Genomic DNA, 19229 nt, shown 5'->3' with positions numbered 1-19229 from the left:
CATAAGAAGTTTGCTGCCTCTGTATTGGTTGGGACTGTAAGCAGGATATGGAGGTTTCTAGGAACCTCGGTGGAATTTCAGTTAAGATTTGCCAGTCTTGAGTCTTGAACTCTGGGCCTGGGCTCTGTCCCTAAGCCTCTTTGTGCTCAAAGCTAGCACTCTACTACTTGATCCTCAGCACCACTTGTGGATTTTTTTCAGTAGTTTATTAGAGGTAGGAGTCTCAAGGACTTTCCTGCCAGGGTTGGCTTGTAACTATGATTCTCAGAACTCAGCCTCTTGAGTAGCTAGGATTACAGTCATGAACCACAGGTGCCCTGTAAAATGTGAAATCAGAAACAGAAGAAAATTATTGATTATTAAAAAGAGGACAAAGCATGTAAGGCAAATCTCTTTGTAGAGAGAAACTCCAGTTTAAATAAGTTAAACATCAACTTACTGAAATGTAAATAACAGCAGAATTCAGGAAAAACCCAGAAACCCGGAAGGTGGTTTGGCCTTAGACGTGGCAATCAAGCGGTTTAGGGTGGGCCAGGTGCCGTTGGCTCATGCCTGTAATCCTCCCTACTCAGGAAGTTGAGATCTGAGGATTGCAGTTCAAAGCCAGTCTAGACAAGAAAGTCTGTGAGTCTTCTCTTATCTTCAATTAGCCACCAGAAAATTGGAAGTGGCGCTGTGGAGCAAGTGGTAGAGCTCTAGCTTTGAGCTGAAGAGCTGAGGAACAGCACCCAGGCCCAGAGTTCAAGTCCCACGACCGACAAAAGAAAAGAAGCTTAGGATGTGTGAAATGTGTTTGAAATGTATTTTTTTTTTGTAAATAGGAAGCTTGGGATATGTTTTGGCAAACATTAGTTAAACCTCCAACAAAGGAAAACCCAGAATGTGTTTTTTGCTTCTGACTTATTGCTTTGTTTACTGTAAATTGCTATTTGTGATTATTGACTGTTTCTGTGACATATATCACCACCTACATGTGGTTCTGTCACATATACTGCCACCTGCATGTGGCCCCTTTCCTTTATAAGCCATGTTGTGAGAAAGCTTGATCACTAAGCTTTACTACTTGATGAGTGGGGTATAGTTGCTGCGCGGCTAAAAAAAGATTCCTTGCCCTTTTTATCTGAATTGGTGGATGTATTTGCAGGAACTAGGATTCTTTCACTTAAGATTTTATCATACAGGGCTGGATGTGGTAACCTATTCCTGTAATTCCAGGTACATGGGAGGTAGAGATTAGGAAGATCACAGTTCATGGTCAGCCACAACAAAAAGTTAGTGAGATAGATCTCAACAAATAAATTGGGTCTGGTGGTACACAGCTGTGGTCCCAGCTACATACAAGAGGTCATAGGTAAGAAGACAAGTTCAGGATGGCTCAGGCAAAATAGCATGACCCTATCTAAAAAATAACTAAAACAGAAAGGGCTGAGAGTATGGTTCAAGTGCCAGAGCATTTGCCTGGTAAGTAAAAGGTCCTCAGTTCAAACCAATAAAATAAAGGATTTGAAGATTAAGGAATGTACAATGGTTTTCCTCATCCTATATCTCACTAACACATTTACCTTCTCAGTCTTTTCTCCACTGAAACCTTAAGCCTTATAATTAAATTTAGGATATCTGAGAAATGTTCTCCTATCAGTCTTTATTCCATCCTCACAATTGACTGGTAGTTGATTTAATATAGAACTCTGGGTTTAACATAATTTTCCTTAAGAATATTGAAGGCATTGCTCCAGTGTTTCCCAGTTTTGCTACTGAGAAAATGGATGACATTTTGATTCTTGATCCTTTGTATGTGACCTATTTTTTCCTCTGGAACTTTTTATAGACTCTTCTTTTTATACCTGGTGTTCTGGAACTTTAAAATTATATATTTGGCTGTGATTTTTTTTTAAAGTTTTCATGCACTTTAGTGAACCTTTCTCTTCTAAAAATGTTGAGCAAAGTGTGGTGCTATATGCCTGTAATCTCAGCACTTAAGGCAGAGGAAAGAGGATTGAAAATTTGAGGTCAGCTTAGATCTGATCTCAAGCAAACAAATATATTTTTTTACCTTTTTTGGGGGAGGCGTCTGGTTGTGGGCTCTGAACTCTGGGCCTGGGTGCTGTCCCTCAGCTCTTCAGCTCAAAGCTAGAGCTTTACCACTTGAGCCACAGCACCACTTCTGGCTTTTGTCTTTTTGTTATGTGGTGCTGAGGAATCGAACCCAGGGCCTCATGCATGCAAGGCAAGCGCTCTACCACTGAGCCACCTTCCCAGCCCACAAATAATTTTTTTTAAAAAAAGGATCTTTGGGCTGGGATGTGGCTTAGTGGTAGAGTGCTTGCCTTGTATGCATGAAGCTCTGGGTTTGACGCCTCAGTACCACATAAACTGAAAAAGCCGGAAGTAGTGTTGTGGCTCAAGTGGCAGAGTACTAACCTTGAGCAAAATCTCAGAGACAGTGCCCAGGCCTTGAGTTCAAGCCCCAGGACTGACAAAATAAAAAAAAATCTTGTTTAGCTCTATTGTACATTATTTCTTTGATAATTTCCTGCTTTGCCTTTTTCTCCTTTTCTAGATCTCCTGTTAACTGAGTTTTAAATTTGATAGGTTGATCTTCATTTTCTAATCTGGGAAATGTTTTCAAATGATATTTTCCAACACTTTTATTGAATTTTCCAAATTCAGATGTTATATTAACTTTTCCTTTCAGTACTGGTGTTTGCAGATGGACTGATATGGCGGATAAGAAAAGGAAAACCATTAAGGATACTTCCAAAATTCCAGTGCCATCAATGTCCCAGGTCTCCTCCCACTTGTTAGCTGCCTTCACTTGGGACATTCCTCATTCTCCATTCTCCAATGAGCAGGTTCTACATCTCTAAACTTTTTAAGCTTGAGTCTTCATCTCAGGGTCTACTTTTGGTGAACTCTGTAAAGACTTTTATCAATTTTTATTTATTAGTAAGTTGACATTTATTAAAATGGAGATTTTAGTAAGTACAAATTCTTTTTATTTTCCTTTTGTTGTAGGGCTGGAACTCAGGGCCTGGGCATTGTCCCTCAAGTCTTTTGCTTAGTGTTCTTCTACTTTAAGTCACAGCTCCACTTTTGATTTTCTTCTCTCTCTCTCTCTCTCTCTCTCTCTCTGTTGTGGGGTTTGAACTCTGGGCCTGGGCACTGCCTCTGTGCTCTTCAGCTCAAGGCGAGCGCTCTCCCACATGAGCCACAGTGCCACTTCCAGTTTTCTGGTGGTTAATTGGAGATGAGTCTCACAGACTTTCCTGCCTCAGATGGCTTTGAACTGAGATCTTCAGATCTCAGCCTCTTGAGTAGCTAGGATAGGATTACAGGTGCATACAGATTCTTATGGGGATAGTCAGTAGTACATACTCAACATATTGTTTTTGTTTTGTTTTGTTTTTGTCGTGGGGCCTGAACTAAGGCTTTGGGCACTGTCCCTCTGTTCTTCAGCTCAAGGCTAGCACTCTAGCCCTTGAGCCACAGTGCCACGTCCAGCTTTTTCTGCTTATGTGGCATGGAGGAATGGAACCCAGGGCCTCATGCATGCAAAGCAAGCATTCTACCACTGAGCCACCTTCCCAGCCAAGCCCCCTCCGTCCCCTCCTCTCCCCCCCTCCGCCTTTATTATTATTATTATTATTATTTTGCACCAGTCCTGTGGCTTGAACTCAGTCAGTACATAGATGCTGTCTTTGAGTTTGTTTGCCTAAGGCTATTGCTCTACTGCTGGAGACACAGCTCCACTTCTGGTTAATTGGAGGTAAGAGTCTCAAGGACTCTTTGTTTGGGCTGGCTTCTGATTATGATCCTCAGATCTCAGCCTTCTAAGTAGATAGCTAGGATTACAGATGTGAGCCATCATTGTCAGGCTTCTTTATCTTTTTGATAGGGTGTTGGGTATATATGTTGGTTGGACTGGGATCTGTCTATTTATACTTCCTATGTAGTGAGGTGATAGACAAAAGCTACTGACTGAGATGAAGTTTTTCATTTCAGTGTGAGAACTGCTCTCTGTGATACTTCAGATCACTAAAATTTTTAGTGATTTTATCATAACAAGAGAGAACTAAGCTTGAATCTGCTGCTCTCTTGTCATGTCCACCATGTTGAGACTAATAAGAAAGAACTCGCCAGCTACTAGCACCTTGACTTCCCAGCCTCCAGATCTACGAGAATTTGTTTCCTCATAAATGAATAGTTCTGGGTGGGAAAGGTGGCTCAGTGGTAGTGTTTGCCTTGCATGCATGAGGCCCTGAGTTCGATTCCTCAGCACTACATAAACAGAAAAAGCCAGGAGTGGTGCTGTGGCTCAAGTGGTAGAGCACTAGCCTTGAGCTGAAGAGCTGAGGGAAAGCATGTAGGCCCAGGGTTCAAGCCTCACAACTGACTAAATAAATAGTTTTGTGATGTTTTGTTATAGAAACAAAAGAGACTTAGCCATGAAGCTATCCTCACTAAAGGAGTGAGTGTAGATGTTGTCATAGGCACCATAACATGTAAAGGAAATGAGGAAGAGCCAGCAAAGCTCAGTGAGAAGAAATAGCCAAAGAGATTGAAAGGAAGCACATAGAAACAAAGGGAGATGCAAGCATTGTATTAGTTCTTTTTCCTTTTGCTTGTTTCAGTCTCATTTATTCTGGAGGCTTTCCTCAAATATGTAGTGATCCTTTGTTTGTTCATGCACATCAGAGTAAGGTGTTAAAAGGGTGATTGGAATTCTCTGTCCAGTTATGGGCTTTGTCAGTTGATTGCTTTTAAAAACAGATGCTCCAGTTTTAGGTCATTTTCATTTTCTGTTTCCTTTTTAGGTTAAATTGCCTTTTTTACAGGTGGCAGGGTTTTGTTTTGTTTTTTTTTTTTAGGTCATTTTTCTAAAGATGCTTAGTTTCTCCCAAGAAGAATTTCCATTTGCCTTCTTAGAGCTGGGACAGACTAGACATAGGAGAAGGAATCAGAATAGAGAATATGTACAATCTCATCATCAAGTATATAGACTTCCAATTAATCTTCTCTTGACATTGCTCCACAGGCTAAACCAACAATAAACATTTGCTATTTGCTGGGCACTGGTGGCTCACGCCTGTAATACTAGCTACTCAGGAGGCTTAGATCTGAGGATCGCAGTTCAAAGCCAGCCTGGGCAGGAAAAGTCCGTGACATTCTTTGTTTTGTTTTGTTTTTTTTGGGTCCGGTCGTGGAGCCTGAGCTCTGGGCCTGAGCGCTGTCCCTCAGCTCTTCAGCTCAAGGCTAGCGCTCTACCACTTGAGCCACAGCGCCACTTCCGGCTTTTTTCTTTTTGCTTATGTGGTGCTGAGGAATCGAACCCAGGGCCTCAGGCATGCAAGGCAAGCGCTCTACCACTGAGCCACCTTCCCAGCCCCGTCCGTGACATTCTTATCTCACTAGAAAACCGGAAGTAGAGCTGTGGCTCAAGAGGTAGCGCGCTCGCCTTAAGCTGAAGAGCTGAGGGGTAGCGCCCAGACCCAGAGTTCAAGCCTTGCGGACAGGGATGGGGGAAACACATTTGCTATTTGACAAGTATATTACACTTCAGAAGGCAACTGAAGGGCACCAGAGCCTTATAGAGACTTTCTACAAATCTTGTCTTTGATCCATTAATCTCCTTGAGTCTTTCTTTAAAAAAAAAATTGAGCTTAGCTAGAATTCTAAGTTTGGTAGAAAAGTGACTTGCTTCTTATTAGCTTTACCTCTGCATATTTGGTAATCAGAACTCTCAGCACTGCTAATTTTTCCACTTAGCTTTGTCATCTGCTGCTGTCTCCCACACTCTTTGTCCTTGTGGTTTATTCTGGCTTTATTCATTCCCTCTCATTTTTGCAGAGCTCAAGAAAGGACAGGAGAGGGGCTGGGAAGGTGTCTCAGTGGTAGAGCGCTTGCCTTGCATGCCTGAGGCCCTGGGTTCCGTTCCTCAGCACCAAATAAGCAGAAAAAAAAAGCCAGAAGTGGTGTTGTGGCTCAAGCGGTAGAGCACTAACGAGCTGAAGAGCTGAGGGACAGTGCCCAGGCCCAGAGTTCAGGCCCATGACCGATCAGGCAAACCTGATCAAACTACCATTTCCCTCTTTAACAATTATATTTTGAGTTGATGAACTGATTAGCAGGTTTTTAGGTTCTGGGACCAGGATTTCAGGAAAGATGTTAAGTTCTTCCTAACAGAAATCACTTTGAATGGAATTCTTGGTATGGTTGGAGTTCCAAAGTATTCCGTGTTTTATTTTTCCCAGAGGCTAGAAGTGAGTGAAAATATTTCTTTCTGAAACATCCATTATTTTCTCACTGATTATAAAGATATCTCCTGGGCTGGGAAGGTGGCTCAGTGGTAGAGTTCCTGCCTTGCATTCATGAGTTCGAGGGTTCAATTCCTCAGCACCACATAAGTAGAAAAAGCTGGAAATTACACTGTGGCTCAAGTGCTAGCTTTGAGCTGAAGAGCTGATGGACAGTGCCCAAGCCCAGAGTTCAGGCCTCACGACCGACAAAATAAATAAATAAATAAAATAAAATAAAATAAATAAAGATATCTCCTACTTCCCAAGGAGCCAGCTAAAGCTAATGCCTTATTGTCAAAATGTATATATATATGAAATGTATGTATATATGAGACCAGACACAACAAGACTATTTGTACCACTGTATTAAGTTGTGAAAGAAAGGTAATTATGAAAAGGAATCCCTGGGAAAATATTTGGAAACTTCAGACTCAGAGCATGTGGTCTGGAGTTAGGTTAGGATGATTTCGACCACAAATTTAAGTTTACATCATTGCCCACACATCCTGGTGTTTCTGCCAAAAGTGAAACTAATAATAATTTTTAAAAAATCATAGAATTGGGCTGGGAAGGTGGCTCAGTGGTAGAGCGCTTGCCTTGCATGCCTGAGGCCCTGGGTTTGATTCCTCAGCACCACATAAGCAAAAAGAAAAAAAAAACCAACTGGAAGTGGCGCTGTGGCTCAAGTGGTAGGGTGCTAGCCTTGAGCTGAAGAGCTGAGGGACAGTGCCCAGGCCCAGAGGTCAGGCCCCACAACCGGATCCAAAAAAAAAAAAATCATAGAATTTCTTATAATCCAGTACTATTCTAAATACTTACATGCTGCTTATAAGATAAACAATTATATATTAACTATATAATTTTCAATAATACTACAAGGCAGATACTACCATTTTTTCTAATTTACTGCTAAACCAATAGAAACTTAACATATATTTTCCTAAAATAGATGAAAGGTAGAATGCACAGGTCCAAGAAACTTAGTAAGTTCCAAGCAAGATAAATACATATAAACCACACCAACACATATCATAGTCAAGCACTGAAAAACAAAGCTAAAGATTACATATTAAAAACAGCTAAGGGAAAGAAGATTGTGTACTGGAGAAGGATGGTATAAAAGACGAATCTGCCTGTAATCCTAGCTACTCTAAGGCTGAGCTCTGAGGATCGCAGTTCAAAGCCAGCTGAAGCAGGAAAGTCTGTGAGACTCTTTCTTTCTTTTTTTTTTTGGGTCCGGTCATGGGTCCTGAACTCTGGGCCTGGGCGCTGACCCTCAGCTCTTTAGCTCAAGGCTAGCGCTCTACCACTTGAGCCATAGCGTCACTTCCAGCTTTTTTTTTTCTGCTTATGTGGTACTGAGGAATCGAACCCAGGGCCTCAAGCATGCAAGGCAAGCACTCTACCACTAAGCCACCTTCCCAGCCTGTGAGACTCTTATCTCCAATTAACCACCAGAAAACTGGAAGTGGTGCTGTGGCTCAAGTGGTAGAGAGCTTGCCTTGAGCTAAAGAGCTGAGGGACAGTGCCTAAACCCAGAATTCAAGCCCCACTACTGACAAAAAAAAAAAAGATGAAACTATCAAAATGGAGGACTGAAGATAATGGATGGTATCTTTAAAGTGTTAGGAAAATCTTTCAAAGATAAAGACATTTACAGGAAAGGACTTGTTTCAGACAGACCTTCATTATTAAAAGTCCTAAAAGAATTTCTAGAAACTAATGAAAAATGATACTAGATGAAAGTCTAGATGTATAAAAAGAAATAGAGAATACTGGAAATGGTAAATATTTGGATAAATCTATTTTTAAAACTTTTGAAAAGATTTTTTAGGGCTAGAAATGTAGCCTGGTGGTAGGATGCTTACCTAGCATGTGCGAGGCCTATGTTCGAGGCCTGTGTTCAACTTCTATCATCACAAATAAAAGGTGAAAATTGTCTTTAAACATGCACACATATAATACTTATGTTTGTGTTTGTACATGTATGTTTGTATATATATTTTGTATAATTTATAGAATAAATATATATCTAGAATTCAAAGGGCAGGAGGGCAGTACTCAGGTTTGAACTCAGGACCATGTACTTATGCAGATGCTCTCACACTTGAGTCATGTCCCCAGTGAGGAAATACATATAATATTAGATTAACTAAAAGAATGTAGGAAAGGAGAACTAGATGAGACAAAGAGAAGATAAATCCCACAGAGGTAGACCTACACTCCAGCAATTAATAATTGCATTTGTTATAAAAGTATCAACCACTTCAATTAAACAAAAAACATTTTAAGAAGGGTCTTTGCATGTATTCATTATCTGCCAATAGACATGAAAACATAAGAAATTGCAGAGATCTAATGGTCATACCTTAATTAATGGTCATGATAAATCATTTACTTTCATTAGAAGGGGAAATTACAGTAATGCTATTGTGACTCACATTCAATAATTTTCCAAGTATTACTTTTTCCATCTGGGCTTACTGATCAAACAAATATTCTTTTTTTCTTTTTCTTTTTTTTTTGTCGGTCATGGGGCTTGAACTCTGGGCCTGGGCGCTGTCCCTCAGCTCTTCAGCTCAAGGCGAGCACTCTACCACCTGAGCCACAGTGCCACTTCCAGTTTTCTAGTGGTTTATTGGAGATAGGGGTCTAACGGTCTTTCCTGCCCGGGCCGGCTTTGAACTGCGATTCTCAGATCTCAGCCTCCTGAGTAGTTAGAATTACAAGCGTGAGCCACCAGCGCCCAGCAAACGAATATTCTTATATTTGGGAACACATGTCTAATGGCCCCACTAAACTTGGAGTTTCTAAAAGAGTTTGTGTCGTTTCTTAATAAAAGGACAGGGGCCTGCATATATAACTGCAGTAAGGAAACCTCCTGGAGCAGTGAAGGAGAGTATTGGACTCACCCTGGAGTTAGAGTAGATTGAAATCCTAGCTAAGCTATTGAAATTAGCTATGCAACAGTGAATAAAAAATTCTCTTTCCAGAAAGAGCCCCTACCTTATCAATTTCTTGTGTTGGTTATCTAATGCATCTGCTGGACTTAGCCTATCAGATATATTTGTTGCTTCTCAAAAATAATAGTTGATGGGCTGGGAAGGTGGCTCAGTGGTAAAGTGCTTGCCTTGCATGCATGAAGCCCTGGGTTCGATTCCTCAGCACCACATAAGCAAAAAAGAAAAAAGCCGGAAGTGGTGCTGTGGCTCAAGTGATAGAGTGCTTGCCTTGAGCTGAAGAGCTGAGGGACAGCGCTCAGGCCCAGAGTTCAGGCCCCATGACCGGACCCCCCCCCAAAAAAATAAAAAATAATAGTTGAATCAGGTTCAGATGACTTGTGCCTGTAATCTCAGCTACTTGGGAGGCTGAGAATAAGAAGTCTTTGGTTCAAGGCTAGCCCAGGTAGATAAATTCAAAAGACCCCTTCTCACCCCATAGCTGGGTACAGTGGCATGTATTTATCATTCCAAACTAAGTGAGAGACTGATTAGGAGGATCATAGTGCCATGCCAGCCTAGGTAGAAAAGTCCATGAGATTTTCTTTTCATGGAAGAGATGTTGGATATGGTAATGCATGTCTGTGATCTCAACTACTATAGGACCACAAAGCAGACAGATCACTGCTTAGGTACAACTCTAGCAAGGAAGTGAAACCTTATTAAAAAATATAACCAGTGAATGCTAGGTGGCAGTGGTTCAAGCCTATAATCCTAACTATTCAGGAGGCTGAGATATGAGGACTCGTTCAAAGAAAGATTATCCAAGAAAGTTCCTGAGATTCTTATATCTAATTAACTACCAAAAAAAGTCAGAGGTGGAGCTGTGGCTCAAAGTATAAAGTGCGGGCTGGGAAGGTGGCTCAGTGGTAGAGCGCTTGCCTTGCATGCATGAGGCCCTGGGTTCGATTCCTCAGCACCACATATGCAAAAAAAAAAAAGCCGGAAGTGGTGTGGCTCAAGTGGTAGAGCACTAGCCTTGAGCTGAAGAGCTGAGGGACAGTGCCCAGGCCCAGAGTTCAGGCCCCATGACCGGACCCCCCCCCCCCCAAAAAAAAAAAGTAGTAAAATGCTAGCCTGGAGCAAAAAAAGCTCAGGAACAGTTCAAGCCCCAGGACTGGCACCAAAACAAACAAATAAGACAAAAGCAGTGAAAAACACGGCTTGAAGCATTGCTTAGCAGTATCTGACTAGTCTAGGAAGAGGAGGCCCTGAGTTCAAGCCCCAGTAATATATGTGTATGTGTATATATATATACACACACACACACATATACACATGCTAGGTACCAGTGAGTCATATCTGTAATTCTAGCTACTCATTAGGCTGAGATCTGTGGGTTGAGGTTTGAAGAAATTAAGTCCATGGGACTTTTATACCAATTAAACACCAAAAAAGCCAAGAGTAGAGCTGTGGCTCAAGTGGTAGAGTGCTAGCCTTGAACAAGAAATCTCACAGACAGTACCCATGTCCTGAGTTTAAGTCCCAGGACTAGTATACACACACACACACACACACACACATACACACACACACACACAATTTGAAACTCGGGATAGAGATGTAGGTCAGTGGTACAGCACTTGCCTAACATGCATGAGGCTCTGGTTTCAATCCTAAAACTACAAAAACAAAACAAATAGCTGAATACAATGTTCAATATCTGAATCTACGTGTTTGGTGGCTCATACCTGTAATCCAAGCTACTCATGAGACTAAGATCTGGAGCATTAGGGTTTGAGGCCAGCCTAAGCAGACTTCATCTTCAAAATAACTAGCAAAAAGTAGGGCTGGAGGCATGGTTCCAGTGATGAGTGCCAGCCTAGAAAGCTGAGAGTTCCAGGATTCAAACTCTAGTACTACATACATGTATAAGTATATACATATATATACACATATACAGGTATATACATATACACACATATATAGGTATAATAAAGTTCTCCCAAATATTGCTTCAATGACAAGTAACAGAAACATAGATTAACTAGTCTTTCTACTATTGCTACATCATTCCATCTTATGATTTAATGGTGGTGGGAGAATTAGAATATATTCAATGTTAATTATTTACTAGTGAGTTGGAGGCTTTAGTGTGTGTGTGTGTGTGTGTGTGTGTGTGTGTGTGTGTGTGTGTGTGTATTAAATCTGAGCAGAGAAGTAGGGTCCCTATAGTTACAATAAGCTAATAAGTGGCAGAACTAGCCTCTGAATCAAGATCTTCCTGTTGCCAGTGATGGGGCTTGTCTCATTGCACCATTTGCCCTTCTGACTTTTTTTTTTGTCAGTTTTAGGGCTTGAATTCTGGGCCTGGGCTCTGTCCCTCAGCTCTTCAGCTCAAGGCTAGCGCTCTACCACTTGAGCCACAGCACCTCTTCTGGTTTTCTGGTGATTAATTGGAGATAAAGAGTCTCACAGACTTCCCTGCCTGGGCTGGCTTTGAACCATGATCCTCAGATCTCAGCCTCCTAAAGGAGTAGCTAGGATTACAGGTGTGAGCCACCAGCGCCAGGCTTCCCTTCTGACTTTTGTCTCACCTGAATCATGGCAACCATTTCCTCACTGGTGTGCCTATGTCCAACATTTTCCCTCCCAACCCATTCTAGACTGTAGAAAAGTTCAACCTCATAAAACACTGCATTGTTCAACTTGGCTCAGCATTGATTGGCTTCCCTTACATAGAAATTAGTTGGTTTGGCATTTAATGATGGTGAGAACCAACTTGTAACGTGTGACTTGAAGCAAATCACCTCTGTTTCAGGTTGAACCAGGGTAATCTGTTCATTTACTATGTCATATATGTGTATATATATATAATTGAGCGGGAGGTTTTGTTGTTATTTCAGGGATAGAGGGAAAATATATCAGTAACCTCCAACGAAGAGGTAGGTCAAGTGCTCTTTAAATATTATCTGTAAGTGGGTGTATTACAATGAAATCATGAAATCATGTCTCAGACTGAAATCTGTGACATGTTCAAATATTTATTAACAAGCAGGCAAAACCAGTTACACAACTTGTAAGCTCAATGAAGTCCTTGCTCTAGGTCTTTTTATGCACTTTGTCAAGAACATTGCATAAAACCCTTACTTTAGTACATATGTATTGCTGTAGGATTCACCTCACCTCATAGAATCAGGTGATAGGATTCCTCACTGAATGGCAATGAAATTCCTGTATAGGTCCTAGCCCATGTCATCACTGTGAAGAACCTAGCTGCTAGGTTCAGTAGATTTTTATATCTTTTTTTTTTGGTCCGGTCGTGGGGCTTGAACTCTGGGCCTGTGCGCTGTCCCTCAGAACTTCAGCTCAAGGCTAGCGCTCTACCCCTTGAGCCACAGCGCCACTTCCAGCTTTTTTTCTTTTTTGCTTATGTGGTGCTGAGGAATTGAACCCAAGGCCTCTGGCATGCAAGGCAAGCACTCTACCACTGAGCCACCTTCCCAGCCCGAGATTTTTATATCTTGAACATACAAGGATGGAGGTGCCTAGACAATACTAGCCAAATCACATAATTAGACACTACTCCTTTCAACCACAAAAATCTATATCTAACACCTAAACATTAAGTAGCCTTGCAGTACTGATTAGAGATATAGTTGAAGCTCTTATAGTAATTCTTACTGGAGTGCAGATTATGATTTGTAATTTCTCAGCTACTAACTCACCATTCCTAGAATATCTATTTCTTCTTAAGAGTATTTCAGAGATTAAGTAATAGCCTCTAGAGTTTACACTAAAACTAGTTTTAATGAACATATGTATGCACACACACATATAACTTCTTTTTTTTTTGTCAGTCATGGGGCTTGAACTCTGGGCTTAGGCGCTGTCCCAGAGTGCTTCAGCTCAAGACAAGTGCTCTTCCTTGAGCCACAGCATCACTTTCAGTTTCCAGTGGTTAATTGGAGATAAGATTCTCACAAACTTTCCTGCCTGGGCTGGCAGGAACTGGGACCTTCAGATCTCAGCCTCCTGAGTAGATAGGATTACAAGTATGAGCCACATATAACTTTTGCTGGGTGCCAGTGGCTCATGCCTGTATTTCTAGCTACTCAGGGAGGCTAAGATCTAAAGTTCAAAGCCAGTCCAGGCAGAAAAGTCTGCTTGGTAAAGCACCAACCAACCATGAGTGAAAAAGCTGAGTGAGAGGGAGAGGCCCTGAGTTCAAAATCTAGTACCAGCACCAGACATACACACAAATGTATATGTGTGTATCTATCTATCTATATAGATAGATAGATATATGTATATATACATATATATGTATATCTAGTTATATGTAAGTAACTTTCTAGTTTTGAATATGTTCATGTATATTAATATATTAAAGTATACATCTATTATAACAGCATGTATGTGAAAATTAGCATATTGTATATATTTTATTACATTTAAATACATTACAGTCAGCATAACTTTCTCTGGTCTTAATTTATTTATATGAAGAGAAAGAATATGATTTCTAAGATTTCTTCTAAAGGTACTCTTCTCTAATTCAATAAATAGATATAAAGGCAGTTGGAAGGATCTGGGTTGGGATTATGGAAAAACTTGCTAATAGTTGACAGTCATTAAACATGAGTACCACTTTTTTTAATGCTTCAGTGTCTCCTTTAAAGAATTTATTTTTCTCCAACTATACCTATAATCCTCTAACCTTTACTATTTCTTCCAGAAATTCTACTTGCCATATATTTGTGGTTTTTTGTTTTTGTTTTTTTTTTGTCAGTCGTGGAGCCTGAACTCTCTTCAGCTGAAGGCTAGCACTCTACCACTTGAGTTACAGTGCCACTTCTGGCTTTTTCTGCTTATGTGGTACTAAAAAATCGAACCCAGGGCCTCATGGATGCAAGGCAAGCATGCTACCACTGAGCCACCTTCCTAGCCCCTTACCATATAGTTTATAGTCTTTTACAAGAATGTAATTTCCATAAGAGTGAAATTTTTTAACAAAATGCCAATCATTTATTGGCCCATAATTCAGGTTTTCTGGGCATTCAGAAAAAGAAGAAAGCTAGCTGGACACCAATGACTCACACCTGTAATCCTAGGTACTAAGGAGACTGAGTTCTAGAAGACTGCAGTTTAAAGTCAGCTTCAGCAGAAAAGTCTGGGAGAGTCTGCCTCCAAAATGATCAGGAAGGGGCTGGGAGTGTGGCTCAGCGGTAGAGTGCTTGCTTCATTTGCATGAGGCCTTGGGTTCAATTCCTCAGCACCATATAAGCAGAAAAAGCCAGAAGTGGTGCTATGGCTTAAGTGATAGAGCGCTAGCCTTGAGCTAGCCTTGAACTGAAGAGCTGAGGGACAGCGCCCAGGCCCAGAGTTCAAGTCCCATGACTGACCAAAAAAAAATCAGGAAACAAAAACAGGACTGGAGGTGTGTTTCAAACAGTAAAGTACAAGATGAGCAAGTAGGCCCAAAATTCAAACATAAGTACTGCCCCTCCGAAAAAAAGTTAAAGGAAAGAGCTTCAATTTGGACAATGGATAGACAGGAGTGAGCTAGGAAAGGAAAACTGTTTATTCTACATGTTAACTTGTGATAAACTGAGAAGTTTTAACTAGAAACAGGTATTTTCAACTCTGGTGAATGACATCACAATCCATCACTTACTAGTCTGAAAACACAGGCATTACTGGAGTTAATCATCCAACAAGCCCCATTAATTTTGTCTCTTTTTTTTTCCCCAATCCACCCTCTCTGCTTCATTGTTATTACCATTGACCTAGTTTCAGTTTCTATAATCTCCCACTTAGACAACTGTTCTTCCTGCCTCCAGTCTAATCCCTTTCCAATCCTTCCTTCATAGGCTGTTAGAATAATCTTTCTCAAGCATGTATCCGACCATATCACTATCCTTTACCATACCTACTTCTGTCTAAACTCTTGAGTGTAACATTCTAGGCCTTTTGTTTCCTGTGTCATTTCCAGCCTTCTTTCTGGCCACTACCCATTACCCTGCACACTCACACCCCAAGCTGTAGACTATTGACCTACTTTCACTTCCTCAACACAGCAAACTTTATCAAGCCCCTACACGTACCTGGAATGTTTTCTCCTCTCTGTGCCAGCCTGAAAGATTCAATTTGCCTTTAAAACTTCATTCATGCCGGGCGCTGGTGGCTCACGCCTATAATCCTAGCTACTCAGGAGGCTGAGATCTGAGGATCACGGTTCAAAGCCAGCCTGGGCAGGAAAGACCATGAGACTCCTATCTCCAATAAACCACCAGAAAACCGGAAGTGGCGCTGTAGCTCAAGTGGTAGAGCGCTCGCCTTGAGCTGAAGAGCTGAGGGACAGAGCCCAGGCCCAGAGTTCAAGCCCCACGACCGACAAAAATAAATAAATAAATAAAAATAAAAATAAAAAAATAAAAAATAAAATTTCATTCATATGCCACTTTCCTCTACTTATCTCTGATATAGTCTACTGCCTCTCTGACAGGGCCCCACAACTTCATGTACATACTTTTTTTTTGCTATTGGTCATGGAGCTTGAACTTAGGACCAGGGCTCTATCCCTGAGCTTTTTTCACTCAAGCTAGGGCTCTACCACTTTAAGCCACTTCTGGGTTTTTGGTGATTAATTAGAGATAAGAGTCTCAGGGACTTTCCTACCTAGGCTGGCTTCCAACATTGATCCTAAGATATCAGCCTCCTGAGTAGCAAGGATTATAGGCATGAGTCACTGGTGCTCAGCTAGCTGTACGTACTTTTGTACTACACACATATGTTTGCTTGTGGGTATCCAAGTGGAAGTGGAAATCTCTGAGAAGGACCATATTTTATTTATCTTTATATTTTTCATGTCTAGCGTAGACTCTAAAATAGGTGCTTGGGGACTACTGAATAACAGATTAATATTTTATAGATATTTTAGGCTGTCCAACAGCTTGATCAAGGAGCTTCTTCAAGAGGCCATAATAGTTTGACCATTAATTCAGGAATTATTTGTTGAGTACCCACTATATTTCAAGTCTTGTACTGTTTTTAAAAATTAGGTTTACATGCAATAAGAAAAATATTTCCAGACTCTAAGCTGGTCACTCTCCAAGTGTTTTAAAACTGTTTGGAATTAAAATATTCCATGATGGGCTGGGAAGGTGGCTCAGTGGTAGAGCGCTTGCCTTGCATGCATGAGGCCCTGGGTTCGATTCCTCAGCACCACATAAGCAAAAAGAAAAAAGCCGGAAGTGGCGCTGTGGCTCAAGTGGTAGAGCGCTAGCCTTGAGCTGAAGAGCTGAGGGACAGCGCCCAGGCCCAGAGTTCAGGCCCCACAACCGGACCCCCCCAAAAAAATTTAAAAAATAAAATATTCCATGATTTTTTTTTTTTTTTGGGTCGGTCGTGGGACTGGGCGCTGTCCCTCAGCTCTTCAGCTCAAGGTAAGCGCTCTACCACTTGAGCTACAGCGCCACTTCCGGTTTTCTGGTGGTTTATTGGAGATAGGAGTCTCACGGTCTCTCCTGCCCGGGGTGGCTTTGAACCGCGATCCTCAGATCTCAGCCTCCTGAGTAGCTAGGATTACAGGCGTGAGCCACCAGCGCCCGGCTTCCATGATTTTTGAAATGAGATGCTTGGAAATGTGAATGTTTCATTTCTGCAAAGTTCAAATAACTAGATAATCTTTAAATGACCTCCCTACACCTGGTAATCCCAAACCAATTCTGGTGGTAATATATGGAATGCTATGATCAAGCATCGCCACATGGTGGCAATGGTTCTCCAGAGATGAGGAGTTAGTAGTTTTAGAATAAAATTTCCAAATTTTACTTGAGGATAGTAGTAATAAAATAAAACATGGGCTGGGCGCCAGTGGTTTAAGCCCATAATCCTAGCTACTCAGGAAGCTGAAATCTGAGGATCACAGTTCCAATCCAGCCTGGGCAGGAAAACCCCTGAGACTTTTTTTTTGGGGGGGTGGAATGGGGTGGGGGGTCTGGTCGTGGGGGCCTGAACTCTGGGCCTTGGCGCTGTCCCTCAGCTCTTCAGTTCAAGGCTAGCACTCTACCACTTGAGCCACAGCGCCACTTCTGGCTTTTTTTTCCTGCTTATGTGGTGCTGAGGAATCGAACCCAGGGCCTCATGCATGCAAGGCAAGTGCTCTACCACTGAGCCACCTTCCCAGCCCCAAATGATTTTTTTTTTTTTTGGTCAGTCATGGGGCTTAAACTCTGGGCTTGGGTGCTGTCCCTGCGCTCTTCGGCTCAAAGCCAGCGCTCTACCGCTTGAGCCACAGCACCACTTCCCCCTGAGACTCTTACCTCCAATTAACCACCAGGAAACCAGAAGTGGTGCTATGGCTCAAAGTGGTAAAGTGCTAGCCTGAGCGAAAAAGCTCAAGAACAGTGCCCAGGTCCTGAGTTCAAGCCCCATGACCAACCCCTTCCCCCCCCCAAAAAAAAAAAACAAAAGCCCGGCGTTGCTTGTAATCTTAGCTACTCAGGGGCTGGGAAGGTGGCTCAGTGGTAGAGCGCTTGCCTTACATGCATGAGGCCCTCGGTTCGATTCCTCAGCACCACATAAGCAAAAAGAAAAAAAAAAATCCTAGCTACTCAGGAGGCTGAGATCTGAGGATCACTGTTCAAAGCCAGCCTAGTCAGGAAAGTCCGTGAAACTCTGATCTCCAATAAACCACTAGAAAACCGGAAATGGCGCTGTGGCTCAAGTTGTCGAGCGCTAGCCTTGAGTTGAAGAGCTCAGGTCCAGAGTTCAAGCCCCGCGACCACCACCACCACCAACAACAAAAAAGATTCTCCAACATTCAGAAAAAGAAAAGACAGCTGGGCGCTACTACTCGAGGAGACAGAGATCTAAAGATTCTGGTTTGAAGCCAGGCAGGGCAAAAAACTCTATGAGACTTTTATCTCCTACTAACTAGCACAAAGTCAGAAGTGGAGGTGTAGCTCAGGTACCAGACTGCCAGACTTGAGCAGAAAAAGCCAATTAGAGAGCACAAGGTCCCAAGTTCAAACCTCAGTACTGAATAAAAGAAGGAGGGGGGCCGGGCGCTGGTGGCTCACGCCTGTAATCCTAGCTACTCAGGAGGCTGAGATCTGAGGATCGTGGTCAAAGCCAGCCCGGGCAGAAAAGTCCATGAGACTCTTATCTCCAATAAACCACTGGAAACCCGGAAGTGGCGCTGTGGCTTAAGTGGTAGAGTGCTAGCCTTGAGCTGAAGAATGCAGGGACAGTGCCCAAGCCCAGAGTTCAAGCCCCATGACTGACAAAAAAAAAAAAAAAAAGGCGAGAAGGAAAAGGAGAAGAAAAGATAAGGGCTGTAATCCTAACTACTCAGGAGGCTGAGATCTGAGGACCACAGTTTGAAGCCAGCCAGGGCAAGAAAGTCCCTGTGAGACTTTTTTTTTTTTTTTTCCAGTTCTGGAGCTTGAACTCAGGACCTGGGCACTATCTCTAAGCTTCTTTTGCTCAAGTCTAGCACTCTACCACTTGAACCACAGAGCCACTTCTGGTTTTTTTCTGTTAATGTGGTATTGAGGAATTGAATCCAGAGCTTCATGCATGCTAGGCACTAAGCCATATTCCCAGCCGCCATGAGACTCTTATCTCCACCAACTACTCCAAAATCAAACTTGGCACTGTGGGTCAAGTGGAAAAGCGCTAGCCTTGAGCACAGAGAGGCTCAGAGACAGCACCTCCGCCCAGGGTTTAAGCACCACAAGTGACCAAAAAAAAAGATAAGGGCTAGAGGTATACCTAGAGGAAAACCATGTTTTTCTTCTAAAGAGGTGAAAAAAGATTTCTTATATTTCTCACTTGTGAGAAATGCAACTTCCTCTTCTCAAAACACATTCCATCTTAACAATATGTATTTGCATTTACAGAAATATGTGCAGTACTATTGTCTTCTGACTAGATTCTGCATTAAAACATCACTCAACTTTCCATAAATATGTTCTCCTTTTACTTA

This window comes from Dipodomys spectabilis, unplaced genomic scaffold, assembly GCF_019054845.1.
Source record: "Dipodomys spectabilis isolate Male_0828 unplaced genomic scaffold, ASM1905484v1 ptg000002l, whole genome shotgun sequence".
NCBI classification, from domain to species: domain Eukaryota; kingdom Metazoa; phylum Chordata; class Mammalia; order Rodentia; family Heteromyidae; genus Dipodomys; species Dipodomys spectabilis.
Note: the sequence above shows the minus strand (reverse complement) of the source record.